General features: G+C 46.2%; 1 long non-coding RNA gene across 1 annotated transcript in view; it reads right to left on the reverse strand.

The window, feature by feature from the left end:
- Nucleotides 1–399: 399 nt before the first annotated feature.
- Nucleotides 400–25,919, reverse strand: part of LOC126087204 (uncharacterized) — a 54,176-nt gene continuing 28,656 nt past the window's right edge. The window contains exons 2-3 of the long non-coding RNA XR_007519684.1: nucleotides 573–620; nucleotides 400–496 (exon numbers count right to left, since the gene is read on the reverse strand). This is a non-coding gene — a long non-coding RNA (uncharacterized LOC126087204). The remainder of the gene's footprint in view (nucleotides 497–572; nucleotides 621–25,919) is intronic.

A 25,919-nucleotide genomic window follows, 5' to 3' on the forward strand; every position in this document is an offset into this window, starting at 1 on the left:
ATCTTATTAAGGGTCTTCCTCTTTTTTGCTGGCCCTCTACCAAGCATGATGTCCTGCATCACAGCAACATGCAACCCACCACAGTACAGTACGTTGACAGACAGGTGATGGTTCTGAAAATTAGCCAGTGAAAACCCTATGGATCACAATTGTCCGAACTCATTGTGCATGGGGTCGCCTTGAGTTGGGGGCCAATTCTAATGGCAGCTAACAAGAACAAGATTCCTGATACGTTTTGCTGGTGCCTTGTCTCAGCACTGCCGCCCTGGCAGGATCAAAGACTCCACTAGACCCTGTGGACAAACCTGTCCAGCTGTGGGAAACTGGGTCACCATGAAAGTCAGCGTAGACAGTAGCAGAAATCAGCACATTGTGAATTGCCACAGTCACTCACCTCTGGCTGTGCCCCCGAGTAGAACACATGGCAAGGTCACTGTGTCACCCAAAATGTTTCCTTGGCAAACGGTCCTGATCGTTGTTTGATTGATGTCATGTGCTGTCAGAAAAATGTACAGAGATGAGCCAAGAAGAGAGGAGGATGTTGGGGACAGAATTTTGAGGTCAGTCCTTACATTTCTTTGGGTCCAAAGCTGGTTAATACTTCACCAGAGACTGGAATTCTGAAAAAAAAAAAAAAAGACGAGAAGGAGCAATATATTAAAGACATTACAGGGAGCAAAGCCAACCAAATAAATAGCCTTTTCTGGGGAAGCAAAACAAGACTCTAGAGCAGGTTTGGGGAATAACTTAGCCGGGATCCAATAAAACACAGCCACAAGGCTTGTGAAGCCAGGAAAGCTTTCATTCCTTTTTTTTTTTTTTTCCTGGTTGTCATGGAGTCCATTCAGATTCACAGTGGCCCCATATGTGCAAAGTAGAACTGTGCTCGACAGGGTTTTCAATGTCTGGTTTTTTGGAAGTAGATTGCCAGGGCCTTTCTTCCAAGGTGCCTCTGGGTGGACCTGAACCTCCAACCTTTCCATTAGCAACTGAGCACATTAATTATTTGTACCACCTAGCGGCTCCTCACTCTGATCAGGACAGAGACCAGGAAAGCAGCTTCCTCCTGGGCCACGCAGGGGTGTTTTCATTGTTCAGAACTTCCCTGGACGTGTGGGTGCCTTGCTGACTTCAAAAGCAGGGTTTCCTCTAGGCTGAGAACTTCTGGGAAAATTCTCAGACAAAGGCGTGGGGAATACTGGTATCTTTGGGTGGGGTGAACACACAGAGCCTCAAAATGGAGCGAGATAGACTTTGATTCTGGAGGCTCTCCCATGGGGCCAGGATCAGGACTGTTTTGTCTTTGGGCTCCAAGTGGTATTCCCCCACCCCTCACCCCATGCCTGTTACTCAGGCATCCTGTCCCTGACACAGCCAGGGCTCTTCCCTAAAGCAGGTGGCATGGGGCAAGAGGAGAACAGGGGCTGTTGATATACATAAACTGATGTCCTATCTGGGTCCCTGGATTAGAGGCTTAGAGCTGCCACTTGAGCACTCTCTTGGTGACAGTCAGAGGTCTCTGCCTCTGTCCCCCAAAACTCCTATAAGGACAAACATATTTGCCAGCCCACGGACACCTGCCTGGCCAGCAGGGCCAGCCAGCCCCAGCTCACAGCTCACCATGCACACACAAAAGGGTAGGAGACCTTTCCCACCAGCTCTCTGCTAACTTCCAAGCTGTTCTGAGTCTTCTCTGCCCAGGAAGAGACGATGGAAGAGGGAAGGCAGGTCAGGAGGAGGGAAGGAGGTCCACTCTGGACCTGTGTGACTCCCAACTCTACATCTCCATTTCTCCACCCTCCTGCCCTAAACCCCAGAGTTCTATTTCATGAGTACATGATGAGAAAGTTCTACAAAAAAAAAAAATTGTTGCAGAAATTTAAGTATCATCTTCTCCAGGGAGTGGGGCCACAATTTAGGAAATAAATTATCGTTGTTCCTTCCAGTCGGGATGCAGTCACGGCTCTCTATGGGTGTGGGACTAGCTCAATCTGGGGCGATAAATTAATGGTCAGGTCTCTGGAGAGAGAAAGCTTTGAGAAACTTCATCTCTCAGGGTGGTGGCCTCACAGCTCTATATTGCATCCTGAGCTGCAAATGAAAGCTTTATGATAAAAACTTAATGTGCATTACATCATGGAATCCTCAAAACAGCCCTTTGAGAGAGGTGCTACCATTATCCCCATTTTACAGATAGGTACACTGAGTGAGTTGGGCATTGGTGGCTCAGTGGTAGAATTCTTGCCTTTCATATGGAAGAACCAAACCTATTGCCGTTGAGTCAATTCCAACTCATGTCGATCCCATAGGACAGAGTAGAACTGCCCCATAGGGTTTCTAAGGCTGTAATCTTTATGGAAGCAGACTGCCACAGCTTTCTCCTACGGAGCAGCTGGCAGGTTCGAACTGCCAACCTTTCAGTTAGCAGCTGAGCACTTAACCACTGCACCACCAGGAGTCTTCCATGTAGGAGGCTGGGATTCAATTCTCGGTCAATGCACCTCAGGTGTGGCCACCACCTGTCTGTCAGTGGAGGCTTGCATTTTGCTATGATGCTGAACAGGTTTTAGCAGAACTTCTAGACTAAGACAGACTAGGAAGAAAGGCCTGGTCATCTACTTCAGAAAATCACCAATGAAAACCCTATGGATCACAACAATCCAATCCACAACCGATCATGGGGATGGCACAGGACCGGGCGGTGTTTTGTTCATCGTGTATAGGGTCACCATGAGTTGGGTCTGACCAGGTAGCAGCTAATAACAACAACACTGAGTGAGATTCAGATACACTAAGTGACTTGTGCAAAGTTACAGCTGTTGTCAAAGGCAAAGATGGGAACCCAGGGTTTCAGGCCCCAGGCCCACGCTCTGTTCTTCAACTGCTTCTCTGTCTGTTACCCGTTCCCCAACAGAGCTCTTCCGCCTGAGCTCATCTTCTCTTTCTCCCTCCTCTCCAAACTCAGTCCAGCATCTGGCCCTCTGCAGAGGCTGCTAACAGGGAGGGCAGTGCAGGGTGGCGGCTCATCTAAGGAGCAGGCACCATGCCAGCACACTGCTGCTCCTGGCAGCGATAACAGCTGCCAACATTTATTCCATGCTCTCTGAGTCGGCACTGCACAAAGCACTTGACATCTGCCCGTTGATTAAACATAACACTCCTCTGAGGTAGATGGTATTGCTAACTCTGTTTTACTGATGAGGAAACAAAAGCCTGGAGAGTTACACGATTTGCCCCAGGTCACACAGCTGCCGTGTGGGGGAGCTAGGGCTGAACAAGGCAGCCAACCCTGGTCCTGGCTCTTGAGTAGGCAGCTGGAGAGGCGGCTGTCCTCCTGCCTACTCTGCAGTCTCAGAGCCACCGGTGGAGCAGGGACCAGGGCCCGGCTGTTGCATTCCCAGCGGTGGAAATCTGTAGTACTTTAGAGCACCCTGGAGGAGATCACGGAGTCCCTCGGTGGTGCAAAGAGTCAAAACGCTCAGCTGCTAACCCAAACGTTAGAGGCTCGAGTCCACCCAGAGGTGCCTCAAAAGAAAGGCCTGGCAATCTACTTCTGAAAAACTAGCCATTGCAAATCCTGTGGAGCACAGTTCTACTCTTACTCACATGGGGTCACCATGAGTCAGAATCGACTTAAAGGCAACTGTTTGTTTGTTTGTTTGTTTAAACTGAGGAGATCTCCAAGTTCATCCAATGATCACCAGCTTCATTTTACATGATGGGGGGCCCGTGGGGAGTCACTGAGACTGGGAGAGTCGCTCAGGCCCGCACAGGGCCAGATTGAGGACCAGAACCTGCAGAGCTTTAGTGCAAGACACTGTCCTTGATGTCTGGGCATCTCGCCCGCAATGTGCAGGCAGCGCAGCCTTGTAGAAATGGAGAGTTGTTTGGACTAGTTCTCAGCTGGCAAAGGAGGCCTTGATAAAACCCAAGTGGGGCATGGCTCCAGCAGGGTGAGGGAAGGGGGCAGCAGGAATACACTGTCCGCACTCCTGGCACCTGAGTGTGGCCAGGTGAGCCCACAGCCCTACCTGGTGGGGGCGAGCCTGAGTGTCTGGGGCCAGATGCCTGCCAGTCTCGTGCCCCAGCCAGGGTTTCTCAAACCAGGGCCTGAGATCTCTGTGAGAATTTGTAAAGCTCCGTGTTTTCATTTTTATGATAATTTTTTTTTTTGCTTTTATAATATGTCATGTTTTAATTTTAGAACCATTGATGGATGCTATACTAGAAAAGGTGAGACTAACTCCTTCCTCACCCTTCTCCAGTATTTTCCTTTGTAAAGTTTATTCCATTTATATCCCATTCTGCTACCATACTTCCCTGCTCAGTTGCTTTTGTTTTTAACATTCTTAAATTGAAATGCACACATCTTGATAAAATTTTCAACCGTAGACGTCTATGAAACTATTACTTAGATTAACATATAAATGTTCCCATCACACCAGAAACTTCCCATGGGTCCCTCTCCAGTCTTTTAAACAATTATTTCAGCCGTTTAAAGACCCGCTCTTTATTCTGATGATACTTTGCAATTGACAAATTTTCATAGCATAAGATTTTAGATACTGAAATAGAGCCTAAAGGGTCTATGAGTGTGTTCTCAGAGGTCCCAGGAAAGGCCCTGCCTTTAAAAAGATCCAAACATTTCTCAAGATTGTGGAACCTGGCCTAGGCCATCTCTCCCAACATACACAGGCCATTACCCAGAGCCCTAGGGCCTCTCACCCTTGGCACTGGCAACATCTCAGGCAGGATAATTCTTTGTGTAAGCAACTCTGTCATGCACTGTAGGGTGGTTAATAGCATCCTCTAGATGCCTGTAGCACCCCCACCCCAAAACTGTGACAACCAAAAATGTCTCCAGACTGTTGCCAAAAGTCCCCGGGGCTGGGGGGCGGGGTCAAGAATCACGCCTGGAACCGCTGCCCTAGTAAGACAGTCTTTGTTGCTGTCAGCTGCTGACCAGTCAGCTCCAACTCGTGGTGACCCCATGCACACCAGAACAAAAAGCTGCCCAGTCCTGTGCCATCCCCATGATCAGTTGTGGGCTGGACCATTGTGATTCATAGGTTTCATTGGCTGGTTTTCTGAAGTAGGTCACCAGGCCTTTCTTCTTAGTCTGTCTTAGTCTGGAAGCTCTGCTGAAACCTGTTCGGCATCATAGCGACACACAAGCCTCCGCTGACAGACGGATGGTGGCTGAGGACGCGGTGCATTGGCCAGAAATCAAACCCATGTCTCCACATGAAAGGAGGGAATTTACCACGGAACCACCAATGCCCCCCATTAGACAGTCTTAGGTCTAGAGAAATTAAAGATCCCTGAAATTAATCAGAGGGGTACATCTGTCATGATATAATAATAATAAAGGCAGGGGCTAGATTTGTCAGGGATCCCAGAGCACCATTGTATGGAGCCTGAAGAGTTTGCGCAGGCAGGTGGGTGGCAGACGGCCTGAGGGCAGAGGGGGATGGGTGCATGAGGTCCAGGAGGGGGGATGGGGCAGGTGGGTGTGAGAGACAAGAGTGGGTTCATTGAAGAAGGAGAGATTAAGTAAGGGTTCTCCAAAATGGCGTCAGAGCAGAAAATGGATACACTCCTTGTCTTAGCTACCCGGTGCTGCCGTAATAAAAAATACAATTAACAGGAATTTGTCTGCTTTTCAGGCTTCAGGTCTAGCGGAGGTCCTCCCTTGTCAGTAGTCCCAGTTGTTCTTGACACCAGTCTTCTTCCTGTGTGGATCTCTGTGTCTATCCTGCTCTTTTTATAAGACACTACTCTGAAGTGCTTAGGTTTAGGATCCACCCTGCTCTGGTAGAAAACGCTGGTGGCGCAGTGGTTAAGAGCTACGGCTGCTAACCAAAAGGTCAGCAGTTAGAATCCACCAGGCACTCCTCGGAAACCCTGTGGGGCAGTTCTGCTCTGTCCTATAGGGTTGCTATGAGTCAGAATGGACTCGACAGCAACAGGTTTGTTTTGGTCTTTCACTTGGCCACCAGGACTCCTTAACTGAGATGTGAGCCAACCTAAATCAGCAACTTGAGCTTAGATTTGCCCTCTCCATGAAAGTTCCTTGGGGACAGGTTAGCGATTTGGGGTTTTTATAGAATGCATTTGGTGCGTATTTATTAAGGAAGAAATTATGCCAGACAACCTCTTCTAGAAGAGTCGAAGTGTCTATGCCTAGAAGTCCTAATCACAAATAGAGGTGTCTTTTTTAAAACACGTTTTTACTGTGACGAAATATGTATAACTATTCGCCATTTCAACCATATTTGAGTGTACAGTTCTGCGACACTAACTACGTTCGCCATGTTGTGCGACCATCGCCACTCTTGCCAAATGTTTTCATCACGTCTAACAGGAGTTCAGCGCCCTTTAAGCAATACCTCCTCCCTTCCCTCTCCCACCTGCCCCAGGTGACCACTGATCAACTTTGCTCTCTATGCATTCGCCTACAAATAAGCCAGGAGAAACATGAGTTGTCGTCGACTTGACTCTGACTCATGGTGGTCCCACGTGTGTCCAAGTGGAAATGTGCTCTACAGCGTTTTCAACGGCTGATTTTTCAGAAGCAGATGGCCAGGACTTTGCCTGGTGCCTCTGGCTAGACTCGAACCTCCAAAATTTCAGTCAGTAACCAATCCCATTAACCATTTACACCACTCAGGGACATCAATAAAATTTGGTCCCTATGCATTTACTTACAAATAGGTTTTTTTTAATTTACCCACTTTCTCTAAGTATGATTGGCCATTAATGGTGCCCCAAACCAAGCCTTCAGATTTACAGATCTGCCAACAGATAGCAAAGGAGTGTTGTCATTTGCCCCTCAGTATATAAACTTGCTGTATAATTCACAACTAGGCCCTGATGAAAGATCTCAAAGTTGACAATAATAAATAGCTGGAATTTACTGAGTGCTTAATTACATTAGATCCTGGGCAGCTATCACACGGAACAGCTTCTATTTTTGATTCCATTTTACAAATGAACTCACTGAGGTAAAACTCCGTTGGCTTCAAGTCGACTCCTACTCTCAGCAACCTTATACGATGGAGTAGAACTACCCCACAGGTCACCAAGGCCATCATCTTCACGGGAACGGGCCTTATACGATGGAGTAGAACTACCCCACAGGTCACCAAGGCTATAATCTTCACGGGAACGGGCCTTATACGACGGAGTAGAACTACCCCACCGGGTTACCAAGGCTATCATCTTCACGGAAACAGGATGCCCCATCTTTCTCCCGTGGAGTAGTTGGTGGGTTCAAACTGCCGACCTTTTGGTTACCACTGTGCCACCAGGGCTCCTTTTCACTGAAGGTAAATGGCTGTTAAATGATGGTTAAATGGCTATTCAGTGTCCTGTGGTTGCTAAGTGGTAGAGCAGAGGTTAGTCCCTGGGTGGCGCAAATGTTTAAGTGCTAAACTACTAACTAAAAGGTTGGCGGTTCACACTCACCCAGAGGCACCTTGGAAGGCAGGCCTGGTGATCTGCTTCCAAGAGGTCACAACCTTGAAAACCCTAGGGAGCAGTTCTACTCTGCACACATGAAGTTTCCAGGAGTCGGAACTGACTCGAATGCAACTAACAACAAGAGCAGGGTTGGCCCCAGGCAGTCTGAGTCCAGGGCCCAGGTACTTCACCATGACTCTGTGCTGTCCTAGGTAACAGGCTCCCTTACACCCCAGATGCTACAGAGGAGATGTGGCCTCTGGGAGGGGGGCAGAAACTGGGAGTCTGGAAGCTGAGGCCAAGCCCCTCGCCCTCTGAGCCTGAGTTTTTTTCATCTGAAAGCAAGAAGGTCAGACTGAGTGACCTGAGGGTACATCTGCTCAGACACCCCAGGACGTTTTGAGATGAGAACAGCCCTCTCGCCTTTGCAGCTGGACAGGGCTGCCTCGAAGTCCTTTGAGGAGACAATGTCAGTCATTGCACAGCTGGGCTAAAAAGTCACAAGCAAGAGTGAATCTTTTATCACGTATATGACACCAAACAGTCAACACTTACCCTAAAGCAAAGATGAGAATGTAAGGGGCAGGGAAACTAGATTAACAGAAACGCAACAAACAGAATGGAAATAATGAGAATGTTCATGCTTTGTGAAGAATATAACCAATGTCACTGGACAATTTGTGTAGCAATTGTTGAATGGGAACCTAAACTGCTGTGTAAACTTTCACTGAAAACACAATAAAATATTATTAAAAAAAGAAAAATGAGGAACCATTGAGTTTCTGTTTATGGTGATGGAAAATTTGGCAACTGATATCGGTGATGGTTGCCCAACATGATTGATGTAACTGGTGTTGCTGAATTGTACACGTGGAAAATGTTGAATTGGCAAATGTTGTGTTACACATATTTTTACAACAATGACAACGACAAAACAGTGAGTCTCTTGGCCTGGAGCCCCCCAGTTTGTCTTTGCTAACACCTGACACTGAAACCACAGGGGAGAGTTTGGGATCTGGTGAAGAGGGAAGAATCCTCAGGAACAGGCAGGGAAGGAGGGGAGGAAACGACCCTCTGGGCCGGGCCACACAAAGTCTGGGGACAGGAAATGCACCCTTGGTCACTGTCCCAGCTGCTGGCTTTGTTGACTTGTGCATCCCCACCCCCGGCAGAACCCTATAGACAGTGAGCGCAGGCCAGCGTCAGGTCTGGAATCTGTCACTCCTGGTTGGCAAATACGCTCTTGGTTTCATCGAGGAGAGTGGATCGCTGGCCCTCATCACCACCGTGCAGAGCAAACACCTTTAAATGGGGGTGAAGTTCATGGGGCAGAGGATGGTACAGGAAAGTATCCTGCCTTGTCATTATGACTCTTTGCAAATGAAGCAAGAGATAGCCACATCGAGAAGGGGACTCTACCTGGGATTGGGAGTCCCCCAGGTAGCAAATCTCAGCATCAATGTGGCCTTTCTGGGGAACTCAAAAGAAAATATCTAGTTAAAAGGTCAGGGAAATAGCCAAAAGGTAGAAGCAGCCTAAATGTCTATGGATAAACAAAATATGGTCCATCCACACAATGGAGTATTATTTAGCCGCAAAGAGAAATGAAGTCCTGATACATGCTACCTATGGCACGGATGAACCTTGGAGACAGGCTGAATGAAAACAAAGCCGTGACGAAAGTCCAAATATTGTGTGATCCTACTTACATGAAATAGGCAAAGGCGTAGAGACCAAAGTTCTCCACAGTAAAGTAGTTACAAGGAAGGGGGACTCTCAGCTCAGGGGGCGCTGAGTTTCTGTTAACGGTGGTGGTGGAATAATTGGGAAATGGACCATGGAGATGGCTGCACAATGTGATGAACAAATCAATGCCACCGGAACGTGCAAAATATGTACAGTATGTTAAATTGGCAAATGTTTTGTTATGCACATTTTTATCACAATAAAACATAGAAGAAAAAAAAAAGTCAGAGAACTTCCAAATCCCTTCGTGCTTGACCAGGGCAACTCCTTTTTCTCCTTTTTTTCTACCAGGAACTAACACATATCTCTGGGAGGCAGAGAGAGGCCACTAGGAGTCGGTAAAAATGGGCAACAGGGTTAAAGGGGGGTGATCCTCGCTTGATGGAGGTTGTGTGCTCCTGGGGAGCCTTGTTCCCACTTTGCCTCTGCTTCATAAAAGCCTCATCAACCAGGTTTCAAATTTTACATGGAAAAGGTACTCCGTGTAACACATGCATTACTTGTGAAATTATTATTATTATTTCATTTCATTGTGTGCTTGTTTCGGGGTTTTTTTGTTTGTTTTTGAAACCATCACCACTATCTATTTCCAAAAGTTTCTCATTACCCCAAAGAGTAATTCTGTACCCCTTCAGCAATAACTCCCCATTCCCCCTTGTCCCAGTCCCTGGTAACCTCTAATCTACTTTCTGCTTCTATGCATTCATCTATTCTAGCTATTTCCTATAAGCGAGATCTTACAGTACTGATCCTTTTGTGTCTGGCTTATTTCACTCAGCTTAATGTTTTCAAGGTTCATCCATATTGTAGCTTGAATCAGGCTCCATTCCTTTCTAAGGCAGAATAATATTCCATTGTAAGTGTAAGTAAAATTTAATTTTTCAAAGGCCACTTGCTTGGAAACCACCATGATTTTTCTTCCACAGTCCTTAGAAACTTACCTTGCATTCTTAAATTAAGCCTTTCCTTCCACATTTTGTTTTCTTTGTAGAAGTTAAACCAAAGCAAACCAGTTGCCGTCGAATCAGTTCTGACTCTCGGCAACCCCACGTGTATCAGGACAGAACTGTGCTCCACACTGCTTTCAATGGCTGATTTCTTGGACGTAGATCACCAGGCCTTTCTTCCGAGGCGCCTCTGGGTGGACTCAAACCATCCACCTTTCAGTTAGCAGCTGAATGCTTCACTGTTTGTGCCGCTCAAGGATGTCTCACAGAAGTTGTATCTCTGAAATCATCTTATGTGTTGCTTTACTTTTGGGGGGTCTGTCTCCACTCATGAGAATATAACAGCAATGACATCAAACACTCATATAGAACTTACTCTGTGCCAGGCACTCTTCCAAGTGTTTTGTATATATTAATTCATTTCAATCTCACAACAAACCCTGTGAAGTGGATCCCATAAATAGCCCCATCTTACAGATGAGGACACTGAAGCCCAGAGAGGTGACAAGATTTGCCCAAGGTCTGGGGCCAGGCCTTAGACTCAGTCATGAACTCTAGAACCAGGCTCTTAACCACCAGCATGCTGCTGCTGGGTCCGACTGGCTCATCCTAAGCACAGCGCCTGGTGCTCCGTCAGCATCCCAGGAGCAGTTGTTGGCTGTGCTGTAAGCACACGGTTCCCAGGAGAGAAGGGAGATGTTGCATCTCTGTGTGCTGGCCTACCCTCTTCCGTACAGACACTGTGACTGTTAGCTCATCTCTGGGGTCTGCCCGAAGTCCTGTGTCCGTCAAGAAAGAGCTCCACTTGGGTGCCCAGGTCCACCCTTGGCCTCAGTCCCTCCATGTAGTCCCCTTACTTTCAGGGACTAAGGTACGCCTGACCTAAGCCATGATATTTTCAATCACCTCATATGCATGTGAAAGCTGGACACGGAAGACAGAAGAATAACTGATACCTTTGAATTATGGTGTTGGTGAAGAATATCAAATACACCATGGACTGCCAGAAGAACAAACAAATCTGTCTTGGAAGAAGTGCAGCCAGAACACTCCTTAGAAGCAAGGATGGCAAGACTTTTATCTCACGTACTTTGGACATGTTATCAGGAGGGACCAGTCCCTGGAGGACATCATGCTTGGTAAAGGAGAAAAAAACCAAAGCCAATCCCATTGCTGTCTAGTCGATTACAACTTAAAGTGACCCTATAGGACAGGGTAGAACTGCCCCATAGTGTTTTCAAGGAGTGCCTGGTGGATTTGAACTGCTGACCTCTTGGTTAGCAGCCGTAGCACTTAACCAGTATGCCACTAGTGTTTATTCTGTCCTATAGGGTCACTATGAGTCAGAATCAACTTGACAGCAATGGTGGTAAAGTAGAGGGTCAGCAAAAAAGAGGAAGACCCTCAACAAGACGGATGGACGCAGTAGCTGCAACAGTGGGCTCAAGCATAACAAAGATTTTGAGGCTGGTGCAGGACTGGGCAGTGTTTCCTTCTGTTGTACATAGGGTCCCTAGGAGCTGGAACCAACTGGATGGCACTTAACAACAATAACAACAACCAGGGTAATTACTATAACATAGACAATCCTATAACAATAGTATTAACAAACAATAATTTACGAATGGATACGTAGGAAGATATGTTTGCTAAAGTGGTGCAGGAGGGTGTAAGGGAGTATATCCACCTGCAAATACAGGTTTGGTTGTGGATATTCCCACATACGTAATTGTAGGTGCTGCACGTATATTAATGTAGACAATAGAGCACACCAGGGCACAGTTATGGAAACTTCTTAAGACATAACCAAACACCTCTTGGGGCAAAGCTCCTAGGCTGGAAGGTGAAGGACCATAGACTCAGGGGACATCTACATCAATTTGCACGACATAATTCATAAAACAACATTCTGCATTCTACTTTGGTGAGTAGCTTATGGGGTTTAAAAAGCTTTCGAGTGCCCATCTAAGATACAACTATTGGTCTCTTCCAGTCCAGAGCAAAGGAGAGTAAAGAAAACCAAACACTCAAGGGAGCAGTTAGTCCAAAGGATTAATGGACCACACGAACCACAGCCTACATGACCCTGAGACCGGAAGAATTAGATGTGCCCAGCTACCACTATTGATCTCTCTGACTGTGGTCACAAAAGAAGGTCTCCGATAGAGGGGATACGGTACAATGGATTGCTTTTGTGTGGCCTTTCTTGCCATGGTCTTGTAACTCCCACCCAGATGATTGGGTGGGACTGTGCAGATAGGGTAATTGTAGCTCACCAAGGGGATTGGTCAGTTTTGCCATTCCGCTGGGCTTGAAATAAACCTTGTCACAGGTGGTAAAGAGAAAAACCCACCACCACCAAAGAAGAACAGCCAGGAGCCAGCACGTCCTTTGAACTTGAGATCCCTGCGCTGAGAAGCTCCTGAAAGCAGGAGACCAAGACAGTGAGCAAGCTATAACCCTGCAGAAGGTGAGAACCAGTGGCAGGAGAGACCCAGCAGCAGAGACCTGGCAGCAGGAGATGGCATGGTGGGCTTCCCGGCCCATGGAGTGAGAAAGTTGAGTGCCTGTGGGCAGGGGCCTAGGGCCAGGGAGAGACATGCCTGCAAGCACTGATGGGAAGAGACTGTCTTGGTGGAAGAACTGTATCCTTGAGTGTTTCTGAGCCTGAATTGTAACCTATTACTTCCCTAATAAACCCCATAATCGTGAGTATGGTCTGTGAGTTCTGTGTGGGCACTGCAATGAATTATCAAACCCAGCAGAGAAATAGAGTGCCATGGGAAGAAGAGCTGGCGTCAGAATTGATAAAGATGGCAAAGGAAGGAGGCTTGTCTGGCCTCTGCCTCATGGAATCAGCCTTGGGCTGTTGATCTTGATTCTCCTTCCCCCTTGTGAAGTTAGAAGAGGTCAGACACCGCCCCCATGCTGTTTTTACAGTGGAAAAAAAACTGTAGAACAAAAAAATCATATTCACAAAAACAACCAGACTTACTGGTGTGACAGAGACTGGAGGAACCTCTGCGACTAAGGCCCTAAGTCATCTAGTGCTGCCATAACAGAAATACCACAAGTGGATGGATTTTACAGAGAGAAATTTATTTTCTCACAGTCTAGGAGGTTACAAGTCCAAATTCAGTGCGTTGGCTCCAGGGGAAGGCTTTCTCTCTCTGTCGGCTCTAGAGGAAGGTCCTTGTTCTCAATCTTCCCTTGGTAGAGGAGCTTCTCAGGTGCAGGAACCTTAGGGTTCAAAGGACGCACTCTGCTCCCAGTGCAGCTTTCTTAGTGGTATGAGGTCTCCAGCTCTCTGCTTGCTTTCCTTTCATCTCTTGAGAGATAAAAGGTGGTGCAGGCCACACCCCAGGGAAACTCCCTTTACACTGGATCAGGGAGGTGACCTGAGTAAGGGTGGCATTACAATCCCACCCTAATCCTCTTAACATGAAATTACAATCACAAAATGGAGGACGGCCACACAATACTGGGAATCACGGCCTAGCCAAGTTGATACATATTTTTTGGGGGACACAATTCAATCCATGACAGACACCCTTTTGACCTGGAATTGAAGCTATTCCCAGAGACCACCTTTCAGCCAAACAATAGACAGGCCCATAAAATAAAACAATAACACCCGAGAGGAACCTGTTCCTTAGAACAATCAATTACATGAGATCAAAAGGACAATATTTGCCCAAAAGCAAAGATGAAAAGGCAGGAAGGGGTAGAAAATCTGGACAAAAGGAAACAGGAAACCAGGGTGGAAATGGGGAGAGTGCTGACATATTATGGGGAATGAAATCAATACCATGGAATACTTTACATACAAACTATCAAATGGGAAACTAATTTGCTCTGTAAACTTTCACCTAAAGCACAATAAAAAAAAAAAAAAAAACCCTCAGCATTATTTAGAGATATAAAGGGAAGCACTAGAAGAATTAAAAGTGAGAATGTAACAAAACAAAAAAGGAGATTGAATGGGGAGAGTAGATGAGAGAGATTCCCTATGCTGAGCTTTCATGTCCCAACAAGGGATGCTCAACCCTCTTACCTATGTCAATGTCTTTCAACAACCAGGAAGCCCATGGAGCTTCCATGTCCAGAGCCTTTATTGTTGCCTTATTATACAGTCATGACTTCCCTGAGGTCAGTTGATATCACATGGTGGTCTTTCTGGCCCAGCCAGTGCCCACCTGAGTCACCTCATTAGCATAATTCTTTCAGGTCTGGTCTGAAGGTACCTCAATTACTCAGGAAATTCCAAGGGTTTAGAGTTATCTCTCAGGACCCAAGGGCAAAAAGCAAATTACTCTGGATAAAGTTCAATTCTTTACCTCACAGCCATACTTCCAAACAAGGTCACATTCACAGGTTCCTGGGGTTAGGACATCAATGTATCTTTTGAGGGAACATAATTCAATCCATATGGTGCCCCTTGGAGAAAGGGAGCCTGTCTCCCAGGAGCATGGCTCTTGAGCCTCTTTTAGGCCTGAAGTCTGGGCTCACCCTTGCCCTTGGGAAGATGGGTTACTCATGAGAGCCACACCTGATAAAAAAATATCAACACTAAAATCAACCCTGGAGAGACATTCAGAAACTCCAATATTACCCCAGCCACGAGGCAACAGGTCCGTTCTTCCACTGCCAACTTGTCTTTTCCTTCAGGAACACCCAGTACCAGGCTCAATGGTGTGAGCTGGTGAGGAACAGCAATACTGTCTGTTATAGATTAAATTGTCTCCCCCAAAACATGTGTTGGAATCCTAACCCCTTTACCCGTGGACGTAATCCTGTTTGGAAATAGGGTTTCCCTTGTTATATTAATTAGGTCATACCCAAGTAGGGTGAGTTCTAAATCTAATCACTTTGGGGTTATAAAAAGAGCAGATTAGACACAGACACACACACACACATACACACACACAGGGGAGGAGGATGATGGACACCATGTGAGGATCATCTACAAGCCAAAGACCAAGAAACACCCCCATCTACCTGCAGAAAAGGAATCAACACATCCAAGACCCTGATTTGGATTTTCAGCCTCCAGAACTGTGGGAAAATAAATTTCTGTTCTTTAAGGCCACCCACTTGTGGTATTTTTTTTTACTTGTGGTATTTGTGTTACTGTAGCACTAGCAAATCAAAGCATCTTCCATGTAGATAAAGTTCCATAGAAGTCCTCTTTAACCGCCTCTGCCTGGTCTCGCATCTGGACTCAAGAGTTTGCCAAGTGCGAGTTCTCTCGGAGAGCCTTGGAAATAGTTCAGTTTGGTCGGTCTTTCCTATTCTGGCCTTATGTCATTTTCTGCTGTCGACAGAATTGCCTTTTTTGTCTATTTGCTGCATCTCCCATGAGGTTCCCAACAGTGAGGCTGCGTTACCTCACACACTTTCAGAAATAGCCACTGTTCAAGCATCGAGAACTATTCTTGGACCCAGATGGTGCCTGCAGGCGATTGGAGGAAATGGTTCTGGGTCTCTCCCACAAGTGTCTGCAGAGTGAAGCTGACTTCCTGGCCATCCTTCAAAACCAGAAAGAGCTGACCACATTTGTTTAAAGCCACTCACCTGAATTGTCCACACACTGCACGGTTGGTATTCTTGTTCTGTGAGCAGAGATTTTGGTAATTTGTAGACTGACACCTCTTTAAGTTCAGATTTTTATATAGGTATGCTCTCTGCTTAACTGGCACACTTGGTAATGCTGGTAAGTGGCCAAAGGATGCCTGTGGGTGTATGTCTTCTGCAACACACCCTAAATGTCTTCTCTCTGATGCCAACTGCAAAGGCAGTTCTTCTTCCCCTGACCGTAACCACTAGAGATAGGTCAGACCTCACACATTCAGGAACACAGTCCTCCAGACTGCTGAGTCTCCCTAAGACTTCAGATGCCAGTTGCAAGCTCGGGAGTCCTTACTTCCGACCTTGTTGGCTATAAATTTAGGGGTTCCCACTACCCCGCCCCCAGGTTTGAAAATTCGCTACAACAGCTCTCAGAACCCAGGAAATCACTATACTTATGATTACTGTTTCAGAATAGAAAAAGGGCTACAAATGAAGAGACCCATAGGTTGAGGACTGGGACAGTTCCCAAGGGACACATAACCCTCCTGAGCATGGATATCGTTCACCAACCAGGAAGCTCACCCAAGCTTCAGTCTCCAGTTTTTATAGGCGTTTCATTATGTAGGCATAATTCACTGGTTGAACTCAGTCTCCAGCCCCTCTCCCTTCCCGAGAGGTCAGTCTGAGTGCCATACCCCGAGTCACCTGATTAGGAAAACAAAGACACCCCAATCACCCTAGAAATACCAAGGGTTTGGCTTTATCACATGGCTGCCCTTCCTCTGTTGTATCTCTGTGTCTCTTCTCTTTTATAAAGACACCACTCAGATTGAATTGGGACCCATCCTACTCCAGTGAGAGACCCTGGTGGCATAGTGGTTAAGTGCTATGCCTACTAACCAAAAGGTCAGCAGTTTGAATCCACCAGGTGATCCTTGGAAACTCTATGGTGCAGTTCTACTCTGTCCTATAGGGTTGCTATAAGTCGGAATCCACTCGATGGCAGTGGGTTTGGTTTTCTACTCCATTGTGACCTCATATTGACTGATAACACTTTCAAAGACCCTATTTCCAAACAAGGTTACTTTCACTGGTACAGGAGTTAGGACTTCAGCATGTCTTTTGTGGGGGACACGATATGTCAGCAAAGTGTTTTCTAGGGCAGCCGCCTAGTTTGGGGTTTGATATTTGGTTAGCAAGGCCCTGCTTACCACTTTGCCAACACTTTGACCATCCCCGATAGACTCTGAGCTGTATTCACCAAGCTGAAGAGGTCCCACTCTTTCACTCTGCCCAGAGACCCCTTTGCTACTTCCAGGTAGCCCCAAGAAAACCCTTCGCTGTCGGGTCTGTCCCGATTCATAGCGACCTTATAGGACAGAGTAGAGCCGCCCTATAGGGTTTCCAAGGAGCAGCTGGTGGTTTTGAACTGCTGACCTTTTGGTTAGCAGCTAAGCTCTTAACTGTTGTGCCACCAGGGCTCCGATGCTAGCCTACATGCTTTAAAAAGGTTGACTTGTTTATGTTGGTAGGTGTCTTAGCTATCTGGTGCTGCCATAACAGAACAACCGCAGGTGGGTGGCTTTAACAAACATACTTATTTTCTCACAGTCTAGGAGGCAGGGTGCTAGTTCTAGCAGAAGGCTTTCTCTCTCTGTCGGTTCTGGGGGAAGTCCCTTGTCTCTTCAGCTTCTGCTCCTGGGTGATCTTCATGTGGCTTGGCATCTATCATCCCTCATCTCTGCTTGCTCACCTGCTTGTTTAAGCTCTTTCATATCTCAAAAGAGATTGACTTAAGACACATCCTACATTAATACTGTTTCGTTAACATAACAAAGAAAAGCCATTCCCAAATGAGATTATAATCACAGGTATAGGGGTTAGGATTTATAACACATATTTTGGGGAGACACAATTCAATCTGTAACAGTAAATGCAATGTTTTACAACAGGATGGAAAAATGATGCGTGTTAGAGTACGTCTACAAGGTAGATTCTCAGAAACGAAGCTGATGTGTCAAGGAATGGGGCATTTTTTGGTTTGGTGGATGTTGCCAAATTTCCCTCCAAAGACACCATCAACTCTTCCATGGTTGACCATCCTATCAACTATGTAGACTTTCTCCACACCCTAATCAATAATCCCCCATTAGTGAACATGTGCATTGTTTCCAACATTTCAATGTTTTAAATAAAATTTTAATGCACAGTGCATAGTTTTGCACACTTGTCTAATGATCTCCTTAGTGTGAAGTGGAATTGCCGGTTCAGAGTATGCCCTTTTAGATTTTGGGTGAATATTAGTAAATAGCCTTCCAGACTGTTCCAGTGAATTGCTGGTTTTTGGAAGATGAAAAACCAGCCATATGTCCAAAAGTAGGGGAATAGCAAAATAAATGACGACACAGCTACCAGATGGATAGTATGCAGCTCTTAAAAATAACAACCACAAAGACTGCAGCAATATATAAAAAAAGTTCACCACATAATTTTAAGTAAAACAAGCTGCAGCCAAAAATGTATCAGCGCTGACTGGATCTTTGTAAAAATACATCTTCAGGTGAACAGAGACTGGGACCAAACATAGAAAACGGCAGAGGTTGGTAGGGGCGATTTTTCTTTGTTTGGTCCTTTGTTGGTGGTACAATCGATAGGATTGAGACAGAGGAACACGTAAAGAGCCTCACAAGAACTGAGACGGGTAGCACCTGTCATGCCTGGGCATCGAAGGGCTGTCAGGGAGAACACAGCTGTTCTTTCTGCAGTGTTCTACGCACAAGAGGTGCTGAGCTCTTTGGTGGTTGTGGTACAGGTGGGCTTACAGGTCTACAGGAACTCAGAACTGCAAGCTCCTTTGAGGCCATCTAGGCCTGCATCTTCCCAGTGTGAAACTTGCTCCACCAAATTTCAAGGCAAGTGGGTTTTTAAAATAGTTATTCATTCATTAATGTGTTGATTTATTTGTACCACCGCTATAGAATGAATTGTGTTGAATTCCTAACCTCTGTGATGGTAAACATGATCCCATTTGGAAACGGGGGTTTTCTTTCATTATGTTGGTGTTTTCTTTCACGACGGTGGTGCAAATGGTTGACGTACTAGGCTGCTAACCGAAAGGCTGGAGGTCCGAGTCCACCCAGAGGTCCCTCGGAAGAAAGTCCTGGTGATCCCCTTCTGAAAAAATCAGCCACCGGAAGCCCTATGGGCCAGGTTTCTACTCTGACACACACGGGTGCGCCATGCGATCAGGATGCCGCGTCAGAGTCAACTCCATGGCAACTGTTTGGATTTTTTTTCCCCCTTTTTTTGCCCATTCACAATGCAGTGCAACCACCACTTCTATCTGGTTCCGAAACTTTTTCATCCCCGGAGCGGGAGACCCCGTACCCATTAACTGTCGTTCCCTCTGTTTCCCCTGCCCCCAGCCCCAGCAGCCACGAATCTACCAATCTGTCTCCATGTCTGCTATGTGCCACTAATCCTTCTGTCTCTCTGAATTTGCCTATTCTAGACATTTCATACGAACAGAACTATACCATATTTGTCCCTTTATGTATAGCTTATTTAACTTGGCATAATGTTTTCAGGGTTCATCCATGTTGTATCATATATCACAACGTTATTCCTTTTCATGGTTGGATAATATTCTGTTGTGTGTATATGCCACGTTTTGTTTATCCATTCATCCCTTGATGAACATTTGGGCTGTTTCCACCTTTTGGCAAGAGCTCTGGTGGCACAGTGCTTAAAGCTCTAGGCTACTAACTGAAAGTTGGTGGTTTGAACTCACCGGTTGCTCTGCAGGAGAAAGATGTAGCAGTCTGCTCCCATAAAAATTACAGACTCAGAAACGCCACGGGGCAGTTCTACTCTGCCCTATAGCATCACTATGAGTCAAATTGACTCGACAGCAGCAGGTTTCACCTTTTGTCTATAACGAATAAAAAAAGCCAAAACCAAATCTGTTGCCACTGAGTCCATTATGACTCATAGCGACCCTATAGGTCAGAGTAGAACTGCCCCATAGGGTTTCCTTGAGGGACTGGGTCACTGGGCTTAAGCGCTTGGGACCATAGTGTTGGGGCACATCTAGGTCAATTGGCATAGCATAGTCCAAAATAACTCCCATGTTTCTATAGACAATTTTCTATATTCTACTTTGGTGAGTGACATCTGGGGTCTTAAAAGCTTGTGAGTGGCCATCTAAGATAAAACTATTGATCTCTTTATGTCCATAGGAAAGAAGAGTAAAGAAAATCAAAGACTCAGGGAAACAATTAGTCCAATGGACTAATGGACCGCGCCAACCACAACCTCCACTAGCCTGAGACCAGAATAACTAGATGGTGCCTGGTTACCACCACCGACCACGCTGATCAGGATCACAGCAGAAGGTCCTGGACAGAGTGGTAGAAAAATGTAAAACAAAATTCAAATTCATAACAAAGACCAGATTTACTTGTGTGACAGAAGCTGGTCAAATCCCATGGCCAAACCCCAAGACTATGGCTCCAGACATCCTTCAAACCTGGAACTGAACCCACTCCCAGAGATCACCTGTCAGCCAAATAATAGATAGGTGTATAAGGTGCACAGTAACACCCGTCAGGAATGTGCTCCTCAGAGCAATCAACCATAGGACACCAAAAGGGCAGCATTTTCCCAAAAACAAAGTTTAGAAGGCTCGAAGTGGCAGGAAAGATTGGCGAATGGAAATGGGGAACCCAGGGAGGAACGGGATAGAGTGCTGTCACATGGAGGTGACTGCAACTAATGTCATCAGACAAAATGTGCATAAATTGTTGAATGGGAAACTACTTTGCTGTGCAAATTTTCACCCAAAGCACAATAAAATGTTAAAAAAAAAAAAACCTAGCAAAAAGGGAAACACATGACCCAAATTATCACTTGAAATAAATTAGTAGACAATTTGAAAAAAAAAAAAAAGAGGAATCTTTTGTTACCAGTGACAGGAAACACAATCTGGTTTGTGTAGATAGGAAATATATGCTCATGCAACTGGACACACGGTTTCAGGTAGGACTTGATCAAGCATACATACAACCTCACTAGGATCCACATCTCAGAAAGACTCCACCCATGTGGTCACAAGGTGGATGTGGCAGTTCACCAGCTACACCCTTCTGGGCTTAGAGCCAGTGGGGAGGAAAATGCCCTTCAACCATCAAGCCAATGCTGGACTTGGCTCTGACTGGGCCTTCTGAGGTTGCAGGCCCATCTCTGAACCAATCACTGTCACCAGGGAATGTGATTACCCTGATGAGGTTATGCCTGGACCATCTGCTCCTCCCCTGGCATGACGGGGTGTGGGGGTAGAAAGAGGAGGTTGCTTTCCTGAAACATGTGAGTTATTTTGGACTAATACATTTGGGTAGATATCTTAATGAAAGTTAGGGTACAGTTATGAAGAAAGGTGAAGAAACATGTTGTTGTTGTTGTCAGTTGCCGTCAAGTCAGCTCCAACTCATGGCGACCCTATGTACAACAGAACAAAACACTGCCTGGTCCCTCACCATCTCCATGATTCTTGGTATGTTTGAGTCCATTGTTGTGGCCACTGTGCCAATCCATCTCATCAAGGGTCTCCCGTGCCCTTGTTGGCCCTCTATTTCACCAAGCATGATGTCTCCTTCCAGCAACTGGTCTTCCCTAATGACATGTCCAAAGTACCAATGTTCTGTTGTGATCCATAGGGTTTTCATTGGCTAACTTTTGGAAGTAGATCACCGGGCCTTCTTCCTAGTCTGTCTCAGTCTGGAAACTCCACTGAAACTTGTCCACCATGTGTGACCCTGCTAGTATTTAAAATACCAGTGGCATACCTTCCAGCATCACAGCAACATGCAAGCGTCCACATTACGACAAAATGACAGACAGGGGTGGGAACAGACATGAGGAGGTCAAAAAACATATTGCACTTCAGTTGCACCTGCCCAAAATTTAATCCTTACAGTGACCCAGTGAAGCAGGAGCTATTACTGTCCCTGTTTTCTATGCGAGAAAGCTGAGCCTCAGAGAGGGGACAGGAGTTGCCCAAGCTGCTCAGTGGAAGAGCTTGGATGCCAACCTTGGTCTGTCCCCAGACTCTGTTCTCTTTCCACCACACCCACCTCTTCCCCTCTAACTTCTGACAAGGACCCTCGTCCTGAATTCCCATCTTACTTGTTATCTGTTGAGGGCTCCTTTCAAGGTCAGTATTCTGGATCTCCCTCCCCATCTTGAATGTGGCTCTCAGCCTGGAGTCGCCAAAGCCAGATGAATTCCCAACCACTGCAGCTTCTGGGCCCTCAAGACCTCTGAGGCTAACCCACGGCTGGTCACCACAGGGGACAGTGCCCCATTTGCCTTTGTGAGCCTGTCCCACAGGAAGCCAGGCTGAATGGTGTGGCTATATCTGGGGAAACCATCGTCACAGCTGGAAGACCCTTACTGGCCTGACAGAGACTGGAGAAACACTAAGAGTATGGCCCCCAGACACTCTTAAAGCTCAGTAATGAAGTCACTCCTGAGGTTCACCCGTCAGCCAAAGATTAGACAGGCTGATAAAACAAAATGAGACTAAACGGGCACACCAACCCAGGGTTAAGGACTACAAGGCAGGAGGAGACAGGAAACCTGGTAACAGGGAACTCAAGGTCAAGAAGAGAGAGTGTTGACAAGTCATGAGTTTGGTAACCGTGCCACAAAACAATACATGTACTAACTGTTTAATAAGAAGCTAGTTTGTCCTATAAACCTTCATCTAAAGTACAATTAAAAAAAAAAAAAACAGCTGGAAGACCATCTCTTAGTGTTCTTTCTCACTAGCTTCCTTTCTTTATAAAGTTGTATCAAATTTATATACGCATTATTGTTTGAACGAAGTCTCTAGGTGGTGCAAATGGTTAAGTACTCAGCGGCTATCTGAGAGATTGGAGGTTCGAGACCACCCAGAGGTGTCTCGGAAGAAAGGCCTGATCATCTTCCAAAAAAATCAGCCATTGAAAACCTCATGGTGCACAGTTCTACTCTGACACACATGGGGTCACCACGAGTTAAAATCAGCTAGATGGCAACTGATTTTATAGTTTAAAGAGTTAAAGGGTTCTACAAGGTGTTTTCCAGAAAACAAAACAATCTCCTAGAATTTTACCATTTCCCACACCCCGAAGGCAAACACTTTCAACTCTTTTAACTGATTCTGTTGGAATTTACGACATTACCTCTAAATAACAGTATCATACATTACTTGTGGAGCCCTGGTGGTGCAGTGGTTAAGAGCTATGGCTGCTAACCAAAAGGTCAGCAGTTCCAATCCACCAGCTGCTCCTTGGAAGCCTGATGGGGGCAGTTCTACTCTGTCCTATAGGGTCGCTATGAGTCAGAATCTACTCAATGGCAGCGGGTTTTTTAACCTTGGAAGATAAGGTTCTAGCTTTCTTTTCAAACCCTCACCCCGGGGATGGGTCCAGGTTTTCTGGAGCCTGAAGCTTAGACAATGTTGGGGACCTGCCTTAAGAAAAAAAGTACAAAATTATGAACACACGTTTAGATAAAAATGCAAATACTTATTTAAAATGAGGAAAGCAATCACAATAAATTAACCATTTTAAAAGTGGATAATTATCACAAACATCTCAAAGTCCAGAAAAATGGCATTTTATTTTTTATTCGTTCTGCTTTCCTTCCTACATTTTTTGGCTGTGAACGTTTTGATTCTCTTATGTCAGTGGTTTTGTTATAACGTCATAACTGAAAGACTGAAGGCTCTAGTCCATCCAGAGGTGCCTTGGAAGAAAGGCCTGGAGACCTACTTTCAAAAAATCAGCTATTGAAAACCCTACGGTGTACAGTTCTACTCTGACACACATGGGACTGTCATGAATTGGAGTCAATATGACTGCCATCAGTTTTTTGGTACTGAGAAGGTAGACTATATGAAGAAGAACCGGGCATCAAGATTGGAGGAAGACCTATTAACAACCTGGGATATGCAGATGACACAACCTTGCTTGCTGAAAGTGAAGAGGAGTTGAAGCACTTACCGATGAAGATCGAAGACCACAGCCTTCAGTATGGATTGCACCTCAACAAAAAGAAAACAAAAATTCTCACAACTGGACCAATAAGCAACATCACGATAAACAAAGAAAATACTGAAGTTGTCAAGGATTTCATTTTACTTGGATCCACAATCAACACCCATGGAAGCAGCAGTCAAGAAATCAAAGACGCATTGCATTGGGCAAATCGGCTGCAAGAGATCTCTGTAAAGTGTTGAAAAGCAGAGATGTCACTTTGAGGACTGAGATGCGCCTGAGCCAAGCCATGGTGTTTTCAGCAGCCTCATAAGCATGTGAAGGCTGGACAATAAATAAGGAAGACCGAAAAAGAATTGATGCCCTTGAATTACGGTATTGGCCAAGAATATCGAATATACCATGGACTGCCAGAAAAACGAACAAATCTGTCTTGGAAGAAGTACAGCCAGAATGCTCCTTAGAAGCAAGGATGGCGAGACTGCGTGTCACATACTTGGATGTGTTCCAGTCCCTGGAGAAGGACAACATGCTTGGTAGAGCGGCAGCAAAAAGACAAGGTCGATTCCTGGACGATACACTTCAGGTGCAGCCACTACCTGTCCGTCAGCGGAGGCTTGCACGGTGCTATGATGCTGAACAGGCTTCTGCAGAACTTCCAGACTGAGGCGGACTAGTAACAAAGGCCTGGTGATCTGCTTCTGAATATCAGACAATGAAGACCCCATGGATTTCAATGGTCCAATGTGCAGCCAGCCGTGGGATGGCAGAGGACCAGGCAGCGTTTCATTCTGCTGTGCATGAGGTCACCATGGGGCGGGGACTGAACTGACGGCAACTGACAACAGCAACAACTGCGCTTCTGTTCCCAACTCCACATTCAGTCACATCATGTTGGTGGCTTGAAATCAGCGGCAGTGGGGGTATTTACACCTCGGGAATCGGCAATAGCTACAAGTCAGGACTTTTCCCCCAGTCCTGAGCCATCCCCAGGACTGGCTACAGATTAGACCCTTGAAATCCACAGAGTTTCCATTGGCTGATTTTTGGAAGTAGATCACCAGGCCTTTCCTCCTCGTCTACCTTAGTCTGGAAGCTCTGTGGACACCTATTCAGCAGTTGCCAACACACCACTGGATATAAGTCCCTCAGCAAAGGCCCACATGCAGTGAACCTCGATAAATCCTAGCTATCGTTTTTGCTTCTGCTGGTATCCCCTGTTTGGAGCCTTCACTTCCGATCTCACAAATGGATCTCTGGTGTTTTAATTTGGTCCGAAGCGCTATAAGTGCAGTGTGACACAGGCTTATGTAAGGGTAAGAAAAGCACTGGCTACAGCAGAGGAAATGTGACAACAGCGCCCTCTTCTTGAGTGGGCAGAGATTTGCATCAGCAAGAAAAAGAGGTTTTGGGACCTCTCACTTTTCAGCAAGAGCACTCTGGTGACTCACATTCCTAGCCAGTTACTTGCCCCTGAACCTGGGCAGGTGCTGACAGCGCCCAGCCCCTTCCAGCCAAGCAGGAGATAGCGGCCAAACTGGGGCTGCCCTGGCCTGCCCACCACACCCCGTTGGCAGATGATCTGTTTGCTGGTTTTCCCAGGGGTTCCGCCCTAGGTGTCTGCACTTACAAGGCAGGGGGTTGAGATGGACAGAGGCCGACCTGCACCTTAGATGTGGGCAGGGACTGAGAAGGAAACCTACCCCTGGATACATACTCTAGGCCTAGAGTCCAGTAGTGCTGTCCCTGTGATGATCGAAACGTTCTATATCTGCGTTACACAGTTTGGTCACCAGTAGCCACATGCACAGAAGCCCTGGCGGACTAACGGCTAAACGCTGGCCTGCTAATCTAAGGGTTGGGGTTGGAACCCACCAACAGCTCCACAGGAGAAAGACCTGATTATCTGCTCATTAAAGATAACAGCCTAGAAAACTCTATTGTTTTCTGTCACATGGGGTTGCTATGTGTTGAATGGACTCAATGGCACCTGTCAACAACAACAGAATTAACTTACCTAGCACTCGGTCTGAATCTCACTGACCTCCTGCCCATGTGAGTCCACCTGGATCACTAACGCCACATGCCAGTGCAGTGGCAAGGTAGAGCAGACACCCGAGTCATACTATATGCATAGGCATGCACCGCTGTCCCA

This window comes from Elephas maximus, chromosome 12 (genome assembly GCF_024166365.1).
Source record: "Elephas maximus indicus isolate mEleMax1 chromosome 12, mEleMax1 primary haplotype, whole genome shotgun sequence".
In the NCBI taxonomy this organism is placed as follows: domain Eukaryota; kingdom Metazoa; phylum Chordata; class Mammalia; order Proboscidea; family Elephantidae; genus Elephas; species Elephas maximus.